Source organism: Passer domesticus, chromosome 3, assembly GCF_036417665.1.
Source record: "Passer domesticus isolate bPasDom1 chromosome 3, bPasDom1.hap1, whole genome shotgun sequence".
Lineage (NCBI taxonomy): Eukaryota > Metazoa > Chordata > Aves > Passeriformes > Passeridae > Passer > Passer domesticus.
Window position 1 is genome coordinate 15,796,152 of NC_087476.1, and position 14,042 is coordinate 15,810,193.

The window sequence follows — 14,042 nt, forward strand, 5'->3', positions numbered from 1 at the left end:
CTGTCCTTGTGCACACGGAAGGGACAAACAGCCTCTGCAGCATGAGGGGGTCATGTCCACATGAAAATATCCACACTTGTGGCTGAGCAGGACTGGAATCTTTGTCAAGGCATCTGCTTTTTGCACGGAAACCCCAAGGAGGCAGAGCAGTGCAGGGCTGTTTCTCCCCTCCCAATTAAATCTAGTTGAGTCCATGTTTTATATATGACCTTGAGGAGCTATTTGATCAAATATATTTTATTTCACCTCTCCATAAATGTCAACATTATGGGGCATGCTGAAAAAAAACCACAACAAAAATAAAGAAAATAAATAACACTTTGTGGGCATCACATAACTGGTGACATTCCCTCTGCTGCCAGTGACATCAATCTGCAGCAGCTGGGCTCTGTGTCGTGGTGAATCACAGCTGCTGCACTGCTTCAGGCATAACCACATGGCCCCCAAGCACTTGTGAGTCCAGCTCAGTTCTGAGCTTCTCCTTCCACCAGAGATGTAGAAATCCAGCCCCTTACCCACTGGAAGGGGCTGACATCCAACACTCCCAGCTTCACACACCTCTGTGCTTGCTCGCTTGCAGCTCCTGAGTGCAATGCCCACTTTCAAGAAGCCATACCCTGCCCTGTGCCAGGCTGCTTGCTGCTCTCTTTCTTCTCCTTCCAGAAGATGCAGAGGATCAAGAAGATGCTCCACCTGACTTGCTGCAACCTTGATGCTGATGAGTACAGCTAAGAGAGGGTCGGCTATTTTATTCTTCAGTGGCCTCGTGTAGAATTCATCCCAGAAATGTTCCTTGCAGCAGTGTTGCAAACCATTTCACAGACAGTCACATCTCATTATTCATCAATGTGTCTCTCGTGGAAGTTCAGAGAGCTGTAGAGGTCCAGGATTCTGTTATGCCAGCTGCTGGCCAGGGCAGAGCTAAACCTGCTGGCACCCTACTCTTAGCATATGCTCAGCAACACCACTGCCTCCCCAGTACTGCTGTGCCTTGTCTTGGTCATCTGTGATGTTATTTGGAAAATAAAATGAGAAAAGGAGGGGTATACAAATGTTAAAACCAGAGAAATGTCAATATTGGCGGTATGCAAGTACTTCAATAATCCTTGGAAGAAGCTATTTTGTTGTAAGGAGCTTTAATTATTCTGTTGGATGGGAAGAAGATTTGTGTGGATGTGGAAGGACCTGATGGAGCTTAGACCCTCATCCCAGCCAGGGTTTCTGTTCCAAGCTTGGCAGCCCACCCTAGGGCTCATCAGTCTCAGAGCTTCAGTCTGAAAATCCCTTGGGAAATGGGAAGCACAGCAAGGACCAGACCCCACAGCACGACCACCACACTGCTTTACCCCAGCTCTGGGCCTGGACTTGTAGGAGATGGAAACACTTAAAGAGCAGAAGTCAGCACAAGGGAGGGAGACAGAGAGTTAACTGAATATTCAAGATAACAAGTGTAAAGTGTAGCTTGCCGAGATTTTCTGTCAATATTATCTGCTGTCATTTAGTAATTGTATGTACACACACGCATGCATGAGACACAGAGTGGTGGGATGTGGGTTTTGGCATGGCCTTCAGCAGATGCATTACGCAGGGAGGGAAGAGGCACCAAGTCAGCTGTTCAGATCAGCCCTCATGAGTGCCAGTAAAGTCTTTATACCATGCCATTAAGCATTCACGATGCACCATCTGGACTGCAGGAAAGCTAATTTTGGAATGTTTTAAACACAGCACTTTATAATCTCTGGTGCATTAGTTTCCTAGTTACCTGGAGGGCAGTTTTGCAGGATTCGGAGAGAAATGGTAAAAGGCACAAACAAACTCAATCTGCAACTAGGTGGTTTAAAGTCCTCCATCCAGGGCTCATGCAAAACCCCTAAGGTCTCTATCAGTGGAAAATTGCAGATGCTCCAGCCCCGGTGGATAAGCTCTCCTTTTCCAGCCTTACACTGGAATTACTTTTTTAGTACCTTTTTACACATAGCTGATGTTAGCCAAACCTTCCTGACGAGTAACAATGGAGATAGAGACCAGAATCCTAAATGACAGAGCAGAGGAGGATGAGGAGGAGAAGGAAGAAGCCAGCAGGTGGACAGAGCTGTCCGTGCAATCAGTGACTCTTTGGACTCTTTGGGGCTCCTCAGGCTCAGTGATTTGCTGGCTGCACTCCATGCTGTAGTCAGGGTGATTTGTTCCTCCCCTGCCTGGGCCGTGGGTCCCACTCTCCAGGCATGCAGCCTGCACTGCCCCATGCAGGCACCATGGTTCATCCTCTGGCTGGAAGGAGGCTATGGGACAGGTGAGAGCCCATGTAAATTGGATGTACTCTTCCAACCTGAAAACAGGCATTTTCCTTTCATCCCTCTGAGCACAAGGAGCACTGTAAGGAGCCCCAGCACTCTGCTTCCCTCCAGGCCACTCAGTCTCGTGTCTGCATGAGGAGCCCTCCAGCCCTTGCTCTGCTTTTGTGATCAGAAAAGCTCTGGTTAACCCACCTGATTTATCCCTGCTCAGGCCAGGTACACTAACACTTTCCTTAGGTCCTTGTCTGCAGCTGCTTTTAATACCTAAAGGCATTTGGCTGCTCCTTCTGCTGGCTTGGCCCCATTGCTACCTTAGTGAGATCTGCAATTTCATGGAACCTTCCCCTCCCAGTGATGGTCATTAACACCTGCAGAGCCATGACTGTGCACATGTCCACCCACACATCTTCTGGGGAAAAAATCACCTGAAAATAGGGACTGTGTATAGAAAATGGCCATGTCTCATATATTAAGTGGGTTTACTAACCAATAACATTTTGAATAAAAATGTCTTGCATTTGAGGTTAACAAAATTTTCTATATATTTTCACAGTAGTAGAAAGAGTTGTCAAGCTAAAATGTTATGCCTTTCTCTTTTTCTAGCTTCTTTGCAACAGTGTATTTGCCTTTTTTCACTTCACATGTAAGGAAGCCCAAACCTGGCTTTAGCTGAGGAAGGCTTGGGATTTTTATCCAGCTCTGAGCTGTTGTTTTGTGCTGACTTCTCCTTGGAAAGACTCAGCTCCTCCCTTCCACCTCAGAAACTCCTTTAATTTTTAGGCATAGAAAAACCTTCACAACGTGCTTGGCTGCTGTCAGTGCCACAGGAGTGTCCTTTTTGGCACACCAGAGTGAGGAGAGTAGGGAGGTTTTGCCCTCTGTGCTGGTGCAGAGGGCAGGTACATGGAGAACACCCTGTCCTGAGGTGGGGGTCTGTGAGAGCACCCTGCATAGCCACAGCCTTGTTCCTGGTTGTTGAGGTGGTATCTCCATTCCAAAAGCTGGCATGGTACAGTGATAGGAATCCCTTGAGTACATATGTGTGGGTAAATATAAAAATAAACTGAAATATGGTTGTCCAAGTTGTATAAGGAAGCAGCAATAAGAGTCAGTAAGTTGTCTCCTATTAGAATTGCTCCCATCCTCGTGTTATGATTAAATCATGGATAAGTCAAAACCAACTGCTCATAAGAATGTAACCACAACCTTCACCTGTGGATTCCCCTTTTACCTGCACAGGCACTGATCCCCTCAGCTGGGTACAGCACTGGAGGAAGATGTGCTGCATTCTTTCTCAGGCATGGACAGGTCCATGTCCACACAGGAGAAAGCTGGGGGAAAGTCCTGTATTGAGAGCTGGTTGGCAATATCATGAGAGTTTCTCAATTCAATGTATCAGAAATTTCATTATAGCATCCAGGGTTTGAGCAACCACCCCAGACTGCAAGATGTTCTTCAAGAAAGGAGGTGCAGTTTTATCATTTTAATGATGGCAAAGATAACCTCCACTTTCCTCTACACTAAACCCCCATAGGTCACCTCAGCCCTTTTCCACCTGCCTCAAAACATACTCACACCCACTCACTCCCTACCCAGCACCAGTCACATCCCAGTGCACGCATCTCTGTGATTTCCACATCTGAATATTTTTATGGGTCTCCCTGGTGCTTTCCCTGCTTTTCCCTTCCCCTTGGAAATTGCATAAGGGGAATCAGAAGCAAGAAACTGTCAATTAGCATTGCTAAAAAAAATATCCTAACAAGGCTATCATCAGTTGGAAATGAGATGCTTCCCACACCAGCAGCTGCAGACTACTGGGGATATAAATGTTTGTATCAGTCTTCTCAATGGTAGATTATGCCAGTCCTCACTTGGTGTGGGCTAAGGGGAAGGGTCTCTGCTGCCCTGAGACTTGCTGGAGCCTGTGGTCATTGGATGCCCCTTTCCCCCCAAACCTGCAACTGCAAAACCACCCAGAAGATGAAAACCACAGCAGAAAAAGCAGGGAGACATCATGCAGAAAGTTTGCCCACAAGGGAAACTGCAAGAGAGCGTAGGGTTTTTCTAACAAACCTTGGTATGGCAAAAGATGGGAGAAAAAGTCTCTTTCTCACTGTTTCAAGAAGTTCTACTGTTAGTTATTTTGTGTTGGTCATCCTCCTACCCAAACCCCCTCTTTTGCTGGGACAAAGTAGGTATAAACGGCTCTTTCACTGCCAGCATTCTTCAGTGGCTCCCAGGGATGGTCAAAGCTTGTCCAGCCAGAGAGGGACAATCTGGGCTTGTCTTCATGAGGAACTGCACTTAACCACATCAGTGCACTGAAAAGCAGGCATCCTCCAAGCATGGACATGCTTCCCTCAGTGCACTCAAGTTCTAGGATAACTTATCAAAAGGAAAATTACTATGCTTCAATAAACTATATTTTATGTATTAGCTGGGTGGTGGAATCCTCAGCTTCCGCAGTATCTGGAAAAACTTGTGGATGCAAAGTGGAACACAGACTTGGACCATTTCACAGTGAGACCCCCAGGTACCTCTGCCTTTGAAGCTCTGCCAGTGTGAGGGATGCAAAGCCACTGTGCTGTGTTCACATCATCCCTGCCTTGTGATGGAGGGGCTGCATTTCACATTCACCTTGCTCCAGTGACAGCCCTCCTTTGCTTTCATCATCCAGGGCTGCAGGTGTGGGGGGAAACAAATGACATTCAGAGTCTAATAAACGGCTCAGGGGATGCTGGAGTGGCAGCTGACAAAGTCTGCAATGTTCAGAGACTGACCTTGCAAAATGAGGCATGGAAATGGGTCAAAATTTCCAGTACAGAAAGTGCTTCCTCAGTTTGTGGTTGTTTTCTTTTTTTTTCTCAATGTGTAAATTCTGTCTAAGGATGTGGAAGGTCTAGGGCATTAGCACATTGTCAGCCTAATCACACAATAACAATAAAACCTGCCACTGTGAAGCCAGAATAACCATTTATGGACTGAGATGATGCTGAAAAAAAAAAGTTGTTTACAGCTTAACATCTCCTCTGTCTGAAAATCACCCAAAGAGAGGAAGGAACTGAAAGAGGATGCATTTGGTGATTTAAGAGTGTGAAATGGATATTTCTGTCTCCACTCAAGAGGGTTCAAGATTTGATTCCTCAATCTCCCTGCAGCCACCCTTAAGGGATGAACACATAGACCCATGCCCTGGGTGTCTCCTGAAATGAGTGCTAGCACATGGGGAAAAATCCATGGGAATGGGATGCTTGTCACACTTATAACAGTAGTGGAATGGGGAGGTAAACCCACATTTTCAATTACTTGAAACCCAGGACTGTGTTATTAGTGTCTAGCTAAGGGATGTGAGTCCATCCTGTCAATGGCTTTAGGAAAAGCAGGAACTGTGGAAGGAGCAGATCCCAATTTTCATATCTATTTCCAGCCCTTTGTAAATCTATGCACTCCTGGTCTGGAGCAGGTGGTGGTAGGGTTGTACCCACACAGCTGTGCAGCTGCAGTAGCAGTAACACACTGCCAGCCTGGATTTTACATGGATTAAAAGCCTTTGACACGGTCCCCAAAACATCCCTCTCTGGATGGAGAGAGATGGATTCAGTGGATAGACTGTTAGGCAGATAAGAAAGTGGTTGGATGGACATATCCAGGAGATTGTGGTCAACAGCTCAGAGTCCTGATGGACATCAGTGACCAATGGTGTCCTCAGGGGCCCATATTGGGAGCAGGGTTATTTAATATCTGCATTAATAATACAGATGAAGGGCTCGAGTGCATCCTCAGCAAGTTTGCAGATGGCACAGAGATGAGTTTTGCTGTTGACACACCTGAGGGATGGGATGACATCCAGAGGAACCTGGACAAGCTCGAGAACTGGGCCCATGGGACTCTCACGAGGTTTAACAAGACCAAGTCCAAGGTGCTGCACCTGGGTCAGGGCAACCCCTGGTATCAATCCAGAGCAGCCCTGCTGAGAAGGACTGGGGGATGGCATTCTGAGCCACCCATAATTTAATCCCTTTAGAATTATGAGCTGTATCAATGGTCAAAGAAATAATATCCTGTTTATTTTTATTAGTTTAAAGAAATTGATGCCTTATTCCAATTACTAGAGCGAATGGTATCTATCTCCTATAAGAAGAAACATTCCCTATTTTCCAAACAAATTGCACATTTGGGCTAATCAGCTCTTGTATAGCCTCTGCAAGGTAAATAATTATGATCAATGCAGAGTAGCAAGGAGCATTTAGAGGCAAAAAAATATAAAATAATTAGGAATCACAGCAGTTGAAATAAGACTGTCAGGGCTTCCCATGCCACCTGCAGCACTGTGCCTTTCCTTAAAAAAATCCTATATAGGTGTCCAACTCCATTACACGTGCATCTGTCCTAGCCCCAGTGTTTGTTCCTCAGTGAGCTCCTTACTTTGGGTGTGCTTGTGTGCATCCTCAAAGCTGCCTGTGCAACAGGACCCCAGCAGCCCTGTGGAGCAGTAGCCCCTGGAGGAATTAGGGCTGTTCCAAAAGGCATGGAGGGCCACGCCAGCCCATACTGTGGCAGTGCCCTGAAATGTTTTCACCTGACTGTTTTTCACCTATGCAGGCACTACATAGCAGACTGAGCAATACAAAATGAGACCTTGCGGCTTTGATTAGTGTGTGCTTTTCACTCTTTTAAGACTGTTGAAAACTGTTGCTTCATAAATCTGGCTCTGGATTTATCTGCTTTCCTATTTATTGTGCAGTCTGCTGTGTCACTTCCTTTACATGTTGTGGTGCCTGGAACATATTACTTCAAAAGCATTTTTCCTGAAAGTGCTTTTTTCAATGAAATAGGCATGAGCAAGAGCAAGTGTGGTCTAGGGAGCTTTCAGACATAGTGTCTGCTCTAACATAACATCAGAGCTGCTGAAAGGCTACCCTCAAATCCAGAACCATTACAGTCACTGGGGTAATTTCACCTAAGCAAGGCAGTAAGGTGGTTATGGACACAGTACAGCCTGTATCTACCTACCATCACCTATTCACCAGGGCTGCCAGACCGTGAGCCCAGTGCTTGAAATATGTGGCACGCTGAGAGACTGCTGCTTGCCATAAGAGATGGCAGCAAATAGACATGGCATGTCTTCAGCCTCCCCTTCCATGCCCCCTGCTGCTCTCCTCCCTGCCCAGCATCAAGCCCACACTGTGGAGTCATTAGCACCAGGGGAGACTTGTTCTGAGCACTTCCTGACACCATTTCTACAAAGGTCAGTACCAAAGGTCAGAACATCAAAACCTGCCCAACTTTTCCCCATCTTCCTCAGAACACAGCAGGGTTACTCAAATAAGCTTGTACCAAGTCTGCAGAAGGGCATGAAGAAACACATCATGGTGTGGGAAAGCACCAACATAACTGGAAGATTTTTGAGCTGCCTCACTGAATTCTTCTGGAGGGATTTTTAGTTTTTGCTGGCTTCTCAAAGACTTTCTTACCAAGGGGTCCAGTAAGGTGTTTTTCTGGATCAATATGCCACTACATAACAAAAATAGCACAAGGCAATTCAACACAACCCACACTGGACCGAGTGCAGAACTGGGCATGATCCAGACTGCCAAACTGGGACAGCACAGCTGTGCTGGAGAAGCAGTGCCACCCAGGAGAGGCAAGGCCATGTTCAGGGTGGCACAGGTCAGGAAGTGGTTAAACAATGTATAGGAGGAGATGACCTGAAGGCTGGAGGATGTGGACTGGTTCCCTGCCCTCAGATGTGGGCAGGAGCACTTCCAGCAGAAGACCTTCAATGAAGTAGGAAACAGGAGCAGGTCTAGGTCTCCTTTCACTCTTGCTGGTGAGAATTTAAGGTGGGCAACAAACAGCAGAAATACAAGTTAATTCTGAAAATCTAATTAGCACTATGTCTTCTTTGGAACTTTTCTGGGAACAACAAAGCAGCCACATGCTCCCTGTCACACCACTGCTCTTCCCTGCAAGACCTCATGTCCACCAATGGCTCTGTCCTTCATGTTTACCAACATTTCATGAGCCCAGAAAAGCATTGGCTGTTGTGGGCTTCAGGCTCTCCCAGATTATGGATGTGGCATTTAGCTGGAGGCACAAGCCTTCCCATCCAGTGAGAAGCCACAACCTTGTCTCTCCCTTGAGTGAGACTGACCTGTTCTGTGCATGATGGCTTTCACAAACACTGTGCACATCTGGAGCAGCTGGAGACCAGCTCTGGGGAGGGTGATTTATGGAACCCCCACAGGGACAGAGAGTGTTTGGGAACCAGAAAGCCAAAAGCCATTATCTACATTCCTAATGCCTCTAATCAGGAGGCAGATTCCCTTCTTCCAATGCTACTGGCTTCCAGGTAACACTGGGAGGATGAAATCCCTTATGATGTGGAGTAACCATCCAGAATACCCAAAGAAGCATGACAAAGCACACAAAGCATGAGAAAAACATAACCCCTTCCACACAGCTTTCTCCTTGTCCAGGAGGAAATGTTGGTGTTTTAATAGGTAGAAAGCCTCACTTATCCTGGGAAGCTGCAGAAGGAGGCTCCAGCTCCTTGCTTTCCCTTGTGTCAGAAGTTATTTCTCCCTGAACATCACAACATCATGATGTTGTGGGAAGACATCACAACACCATGAAAACACAAATACTGCTGAGATTGCACCCAGGAACTTGCACGTACTTTTGGCAACCCTGTAGCTGTAGCTTACTGAAGGACTGTAGCACTGTGCATAAGGGGCAAGGGGATGCCCAAACCTCACCTGCACACTTTAAGGCTGTAATTGGAAAAGTGTGAAGAAACTTCAAGCAAGCATCATCTGACACCAGCTCGCCTGCCTAGAAAGCTGTATTTGACACACAGCCTTGCCAAAGCACTTGCAAGCACCATTTGGCATCATCACATTGAACATTTCCAGGGGATGTGTGGCCAAAATTATAAACAGAAGGACATAGCTGGGATGGACAAAACCCCAGGTGGGCCAGTTGCCCACACTGCACTTGGCAGGGCTCAGATTCATGCCTGCACCAGTGGCAGCCACTGGGACAAGTGAGGACACACACCTGGCATCAAACTCATCACCTCAGACCACAAAACTACTAATGAAATAAAATAGCATAAATTTAAAATGGCTATCCAGACCTTATTTTTGAAGAGGAAAAATGCTTCTTTTCAGGCTAAGGAGCTTGAAGAATGGATTTATCAAGTTGGCCTTTTTCCATGAGGCTCCAAAGATAATTATAATTATCTTAATTCTTAGTTCATGTTTTAACAATCAACACTTAATGACCACTTGGAGCAAAAGGCTAACTGAAAATCAAATGAATCGTGGTTGAAAAGTTATGGCATGAGGCCAAACAGTCTGGTTCCACTGACTTGCACTATTTCTTGGGACAGCAGTAAATACTAACACAATGTTCCATTTTATGTCTAAGACCAGAACACTAATTTTGACATCTACATTCATAAAGATTGTGTCCCCTAAATCAAACATCTAAGAATACAGGGAGGACTAATGAAAATCTAATAAAACCAAGACTTTTAGGGGAAATTACTTTTTTTGAATGCTAAAATGTATTATGGATGTTTCACCCATAGCTGGGAAGGGGAAGAACAGAAGAGCTGCTCTTTCCCCAGCTTACCTCCAGAGTGTAACCAGGGTTTGCCAACCACAGACCTTTCCTTACACAGGCATACTTTTGTAATTCATACAACACACGATGGCAAAGAAAACCCACCCAGCAGCGGGCAGGCTGGGATTCACCCTGCCTTTGAACACGGTGTGTTGGCTCATGGGGACAGCAGCTCTCCTGCAGGCCTTGTGTGGGGCACTGCAGGAGGATGAGCAGATCTTTCTGAGGATAAATAGTATTAAAAATACATCTGAGCTGAAATTTTTGCATCCAAATCTGAATCCAAACTTGCCAAAAGTTCAAGGATGCTCAGGTCTGAGGTTCTCGTTCAGTCGTGTCTCTGGAGACCTTAGAAACCCATTTACTCTGCAAAGAGAAAAACAGGAAGCAGAGACTGTGTCACCCCCGGGGCCTTTCCTCCAGCTGAGCCGACTGCTCGGGAGAGATTATTTTGGTTGCAGGCACAAGCAGGAGGAACTTTCCTCTGCTCTTTAGCTACAGCTCTTTCTGTGGAGCACTAACCCCTGACAGGAGGCAGTGCCTACTTGCAAGCTCTGATCCTGGCTGATGGAAACCCAGGGGCTGCATCAATGGTGTCTCAGGCTCATAGGCTTTTGGAGGTAGCTTGCTTGAGGCATCTTTTCTCCACCAAGGTTCTCACCTGGGCTAAAAAAACAACTCCGTGTTTTTTTAAGAGGAGAACTGAGTCTTGGCCTGCCCTATCACTGGCTCTTGTGTCTTCACTTCCAGATGGCTTAAATATTCAGGTCATTAGGGTTTATCAGCAGGAAAACTCACAAAATAGGACAACAAAGTGCTTCTTGAAAGTGAATTTATAAAATCCATATATGTGTCAAAATTGCGTGAAGTCTAGAAACCACAGCACGCAATTCAGGAAGCTAATCAGCCAAGCTGTAATTGCAAACCCTTGCATCAGGCAGCTGAGTCATGAGATAAAGTGAGAGAATTGGGGATGAACAGCAAGAAAATCCACATTCTTGGCTTGGAGAGATGCAGAGCATTTCTAGTTCCCTTCCTGGCTGCTGTCAAGGCTTTGCAAGTAAATAACCAGCACGAATAATCTATGCATTTCATGTACACTACTCCCGTAGAGTAGTTTTAATGTAGAGAGGGTTTAAGGGATTTTGAGAAAAACTGCTCAGAGTGTTTCAAACAATTGCTAGGTATTAATGCCACATTTGCAAGTCCTGGTGTTTCCCTGATTTTAGCAGAATAACATTTTCTGCTTATTAAGCATTCATCTTGCTCTAGCTGTAAAAATACTAGGGACAGATGCTAAATTGCAGGTAAATATGCTGCTGTGCTGGGGAATGGCCTTGTAAAATAAGTAATTGAGACAAACACTCTGGAAAGCCAGGAGGCTAAAAATTTTTCTTCCATTCAATCTGCTAAACAAGGTTTGCTGAATAAAATTAGAAAAAAATTAGAGCTGATTCATGGGCTATATGCTGGCCAGAAGGGAAATGAATGCATAACAAATACATTTTATAATAAGTAGTTCAACCAAGTCTATCAGAATTGCTCATGCCATGGCAGTGTGCCTTTATTCTTTCTCTGCTTTTGAGATATCACTCGAAGTATTTAGTTCTTCTCCCACTCTCTCCAGCTAATACACCAAGCTCATAATAACACATCTGCTAAATTTCCAGTGTGACCAATCCCACATATGCAGAACCCTGCGTGTCTCATGGTTTCATAACATCAGGATTACATGTTTCAAAAAAATCCTTTTTCTAATGTGCAGTTTGAAGTGGTGGTTTTAGCCACTATTCTCTGTCTGAGCTAGCTGGCAGCCTCTGCTCTCCTGACAAGCGGGGAGAAAATCTACTCAAAATTACAACTTCTGTAGGGAAAGAAAATGAAATTCTCTTTAAGAAAATTCAGAGAGACCTTAATGGATGAGGGAAACGCCATGGATGTGGTTTACCTGGACTTTATTAAAGCCTTGGACACTGTTTCCCACAGTATTTTCATGGAGAAACTGGCTGCTCATGGCTTGGACTTACTGTTCCATAGGTAAAGCTGTGGCTGGATGGCCAGGCCCAGAGGGTGGTGATGGATGCAGTTACTCCAGCTGGTGGCTGGTTGCAAGTGGTGATCCAGGCTTGTGTTGAGGCCAGTCCTGTTTAATATCTTTATCAAGGATCTGGATGAGGGGATTGAGAGCACCTTCAGTCACTCTGCAATGACATCAATTTGGGTGGCAGTGTGGAGCTGCTAGAGGGTAGGAAGGCTCTCCAATGCTCACCAGAAGTCTGGGAGAGCTGTCTGGCTTAAATGCAGCAATAAACCACCCAGCAATATCCAAAATAGCAAGTTTAGATAAATTTGTCTAATGGCCCTTGAGACACAGTTTCACAGCACCTTCTTTCTTTTTCAATATCAAAGGCTTATTCTGTCTTCTGCCAGCAACACCATGATGCAGCTGGACTATGAAAGTCAAAGGAAGGTGTTTACCACGACTGAGATGAGCCATGGGCCACAACAGAGCAGAGCTCAGCCTGCTCTGCCCCCATCAGCTCCATCACAGGTGTACACACACTCCCATGCCCCAGGCAAGGGCTGGCACCATGAGACACAGGGCAAAGCAAGCAGTGCAGCCACCTCCTGAAGGACATTAAGTCCCCAGGGATTGTCTTGTGTTTCCCACCAAAATCAACCTTGCTGTGATTCTTGGTTGTCTCATATGAGAGAAGTTTGCATCATGGCCTCTTGGCCATTGTGGGTGTCCTCCCCTTTCAGCTGCATTTATTTTTCAGGGTATCAGAGCTAGGAAAAGCATGTAGAGCTGATAGTCCCCAGGAATATCACAACAGAACACAGCTGTCAGTGAATGAGTGAGGTTTAAGGCAGGCATACCCAAGTGTCTGCAAACCATCCTTACCCAGAATTTTTGTCTCAGAATGTGGCCTCACCCCTTTTCAGACTTATTTGCCAGGTATTCCTGGGAAAGGGTTGTGCTGTTGTGACATGCCTGGAAAATCCCACATTTGCTCATGTTAGGAAGTCAATCACTAAAATATGGAAAGTAAGCCCAGGCTATAAGTGATTTTACAGTATGCTTAACTGGTTTCTTTGGAGAAGCAGCACAGCAGTCTTTACTTGATCTTACCACTCTATACCTTAAAAATTTTTGATTATAAAACATTTTGGTTTTTGTGGTTTTTTTTTCCTTTCTTTTTATGTGTTTGTTTGGGTTTGGGGTTTTTTGTTTTCTTTTTTTTTGTTGTTGTTGTTTTTGTTTTGGGGTTTTTTTGTGTTTTTTTTTTTTTTTTTTTTTTTGGGTTTTTTTTTGGTTGGTTGGTTTTTTGGGTTTGTTTTTTTTTTTTGGTTGGTTGATGGGTTGTGGGTTTGGTTTTTTTTGTGGCTTGGGCTTTTTATTTTTTCTTTTGTTTTATAGGGATTTTAGACTGCAAATTTCTTCATAGAATAACAGGCTTAGAATATCCTACATTGCAAGAGGCCCAGAAGGATCACTGAGTTCAACTCATGGCCCTGCACCGGGCAACCCCCAGAATTAAGCCATGTGCATGTGAGCGTTGTCCAAGTGCTTCTTGAGCTCTGTCAGGCTGGTGCTGTGACCACTTCCCTGGGGAGCCTGTTCCAGTGTCTGACCACCCTCTGGGTGAAGAACCATTTTCTAATATCCAACCTAAACCTCCCCTGACAATTTCAGGCCATTCTCTCAGGTCCTGTCACTGTCACCACAGAGCAGAGATCAGTGCCTGCCCCTCCTCCTCCCCTCATGAGGAAGCTGTGACTGCAGTGAGGCCTCCCCTCAGCCTCCTCCTCTCCAGGCTGAACAGGCCAATGGCCTCAGTCACTCCTCACACAGCTTCCCCTCAGGGCTCTTCACCATCTTTGTTGCCCTCCTTTGGACACTCTGCAATAGTTTCATGTCCTTCTTACATTGTGGCACCCAGAGCTGCCCCCAGCACTGGAGGCAAGGCTGCCCCAGAGCAGAGCAGAGCAGGACAATCCCCTCAATCCCCTCCCTTGTCCAGCTGGCCACGCTGTCCCTGATGCCCTCAGGATAGGGTTGGCCCTCCTGGCCCAACTTTCTGCTGACCAGGACCCCAAATCCCTTTCCATGGC

At 45.7% G+C, this 14,042-nt stretch overlaps 1 long non-coding RNA gene across 1 annotated transcript; it reads right to left on the minus strand.

The window, feature by feature from the left end:
• Positions 1-221: 221 nt before the first annotated feature.
• On the minus strand, positions 222-13,203 carry LOC135296060 (uncharacterized). Its single transcript, XR_010358113.1, has 2 exons — positions 11,954-13,203; positions 222-1,004 (listed from the first exon to the last, which is right to left on the minus strand). It is a non-coding gene; the product is annotated as an uncharacterized LOC135296060 (long non-coding RNA).
• Between the last annotated feature and the right edge of the window lie 839 nt (positions 13,204-14,042).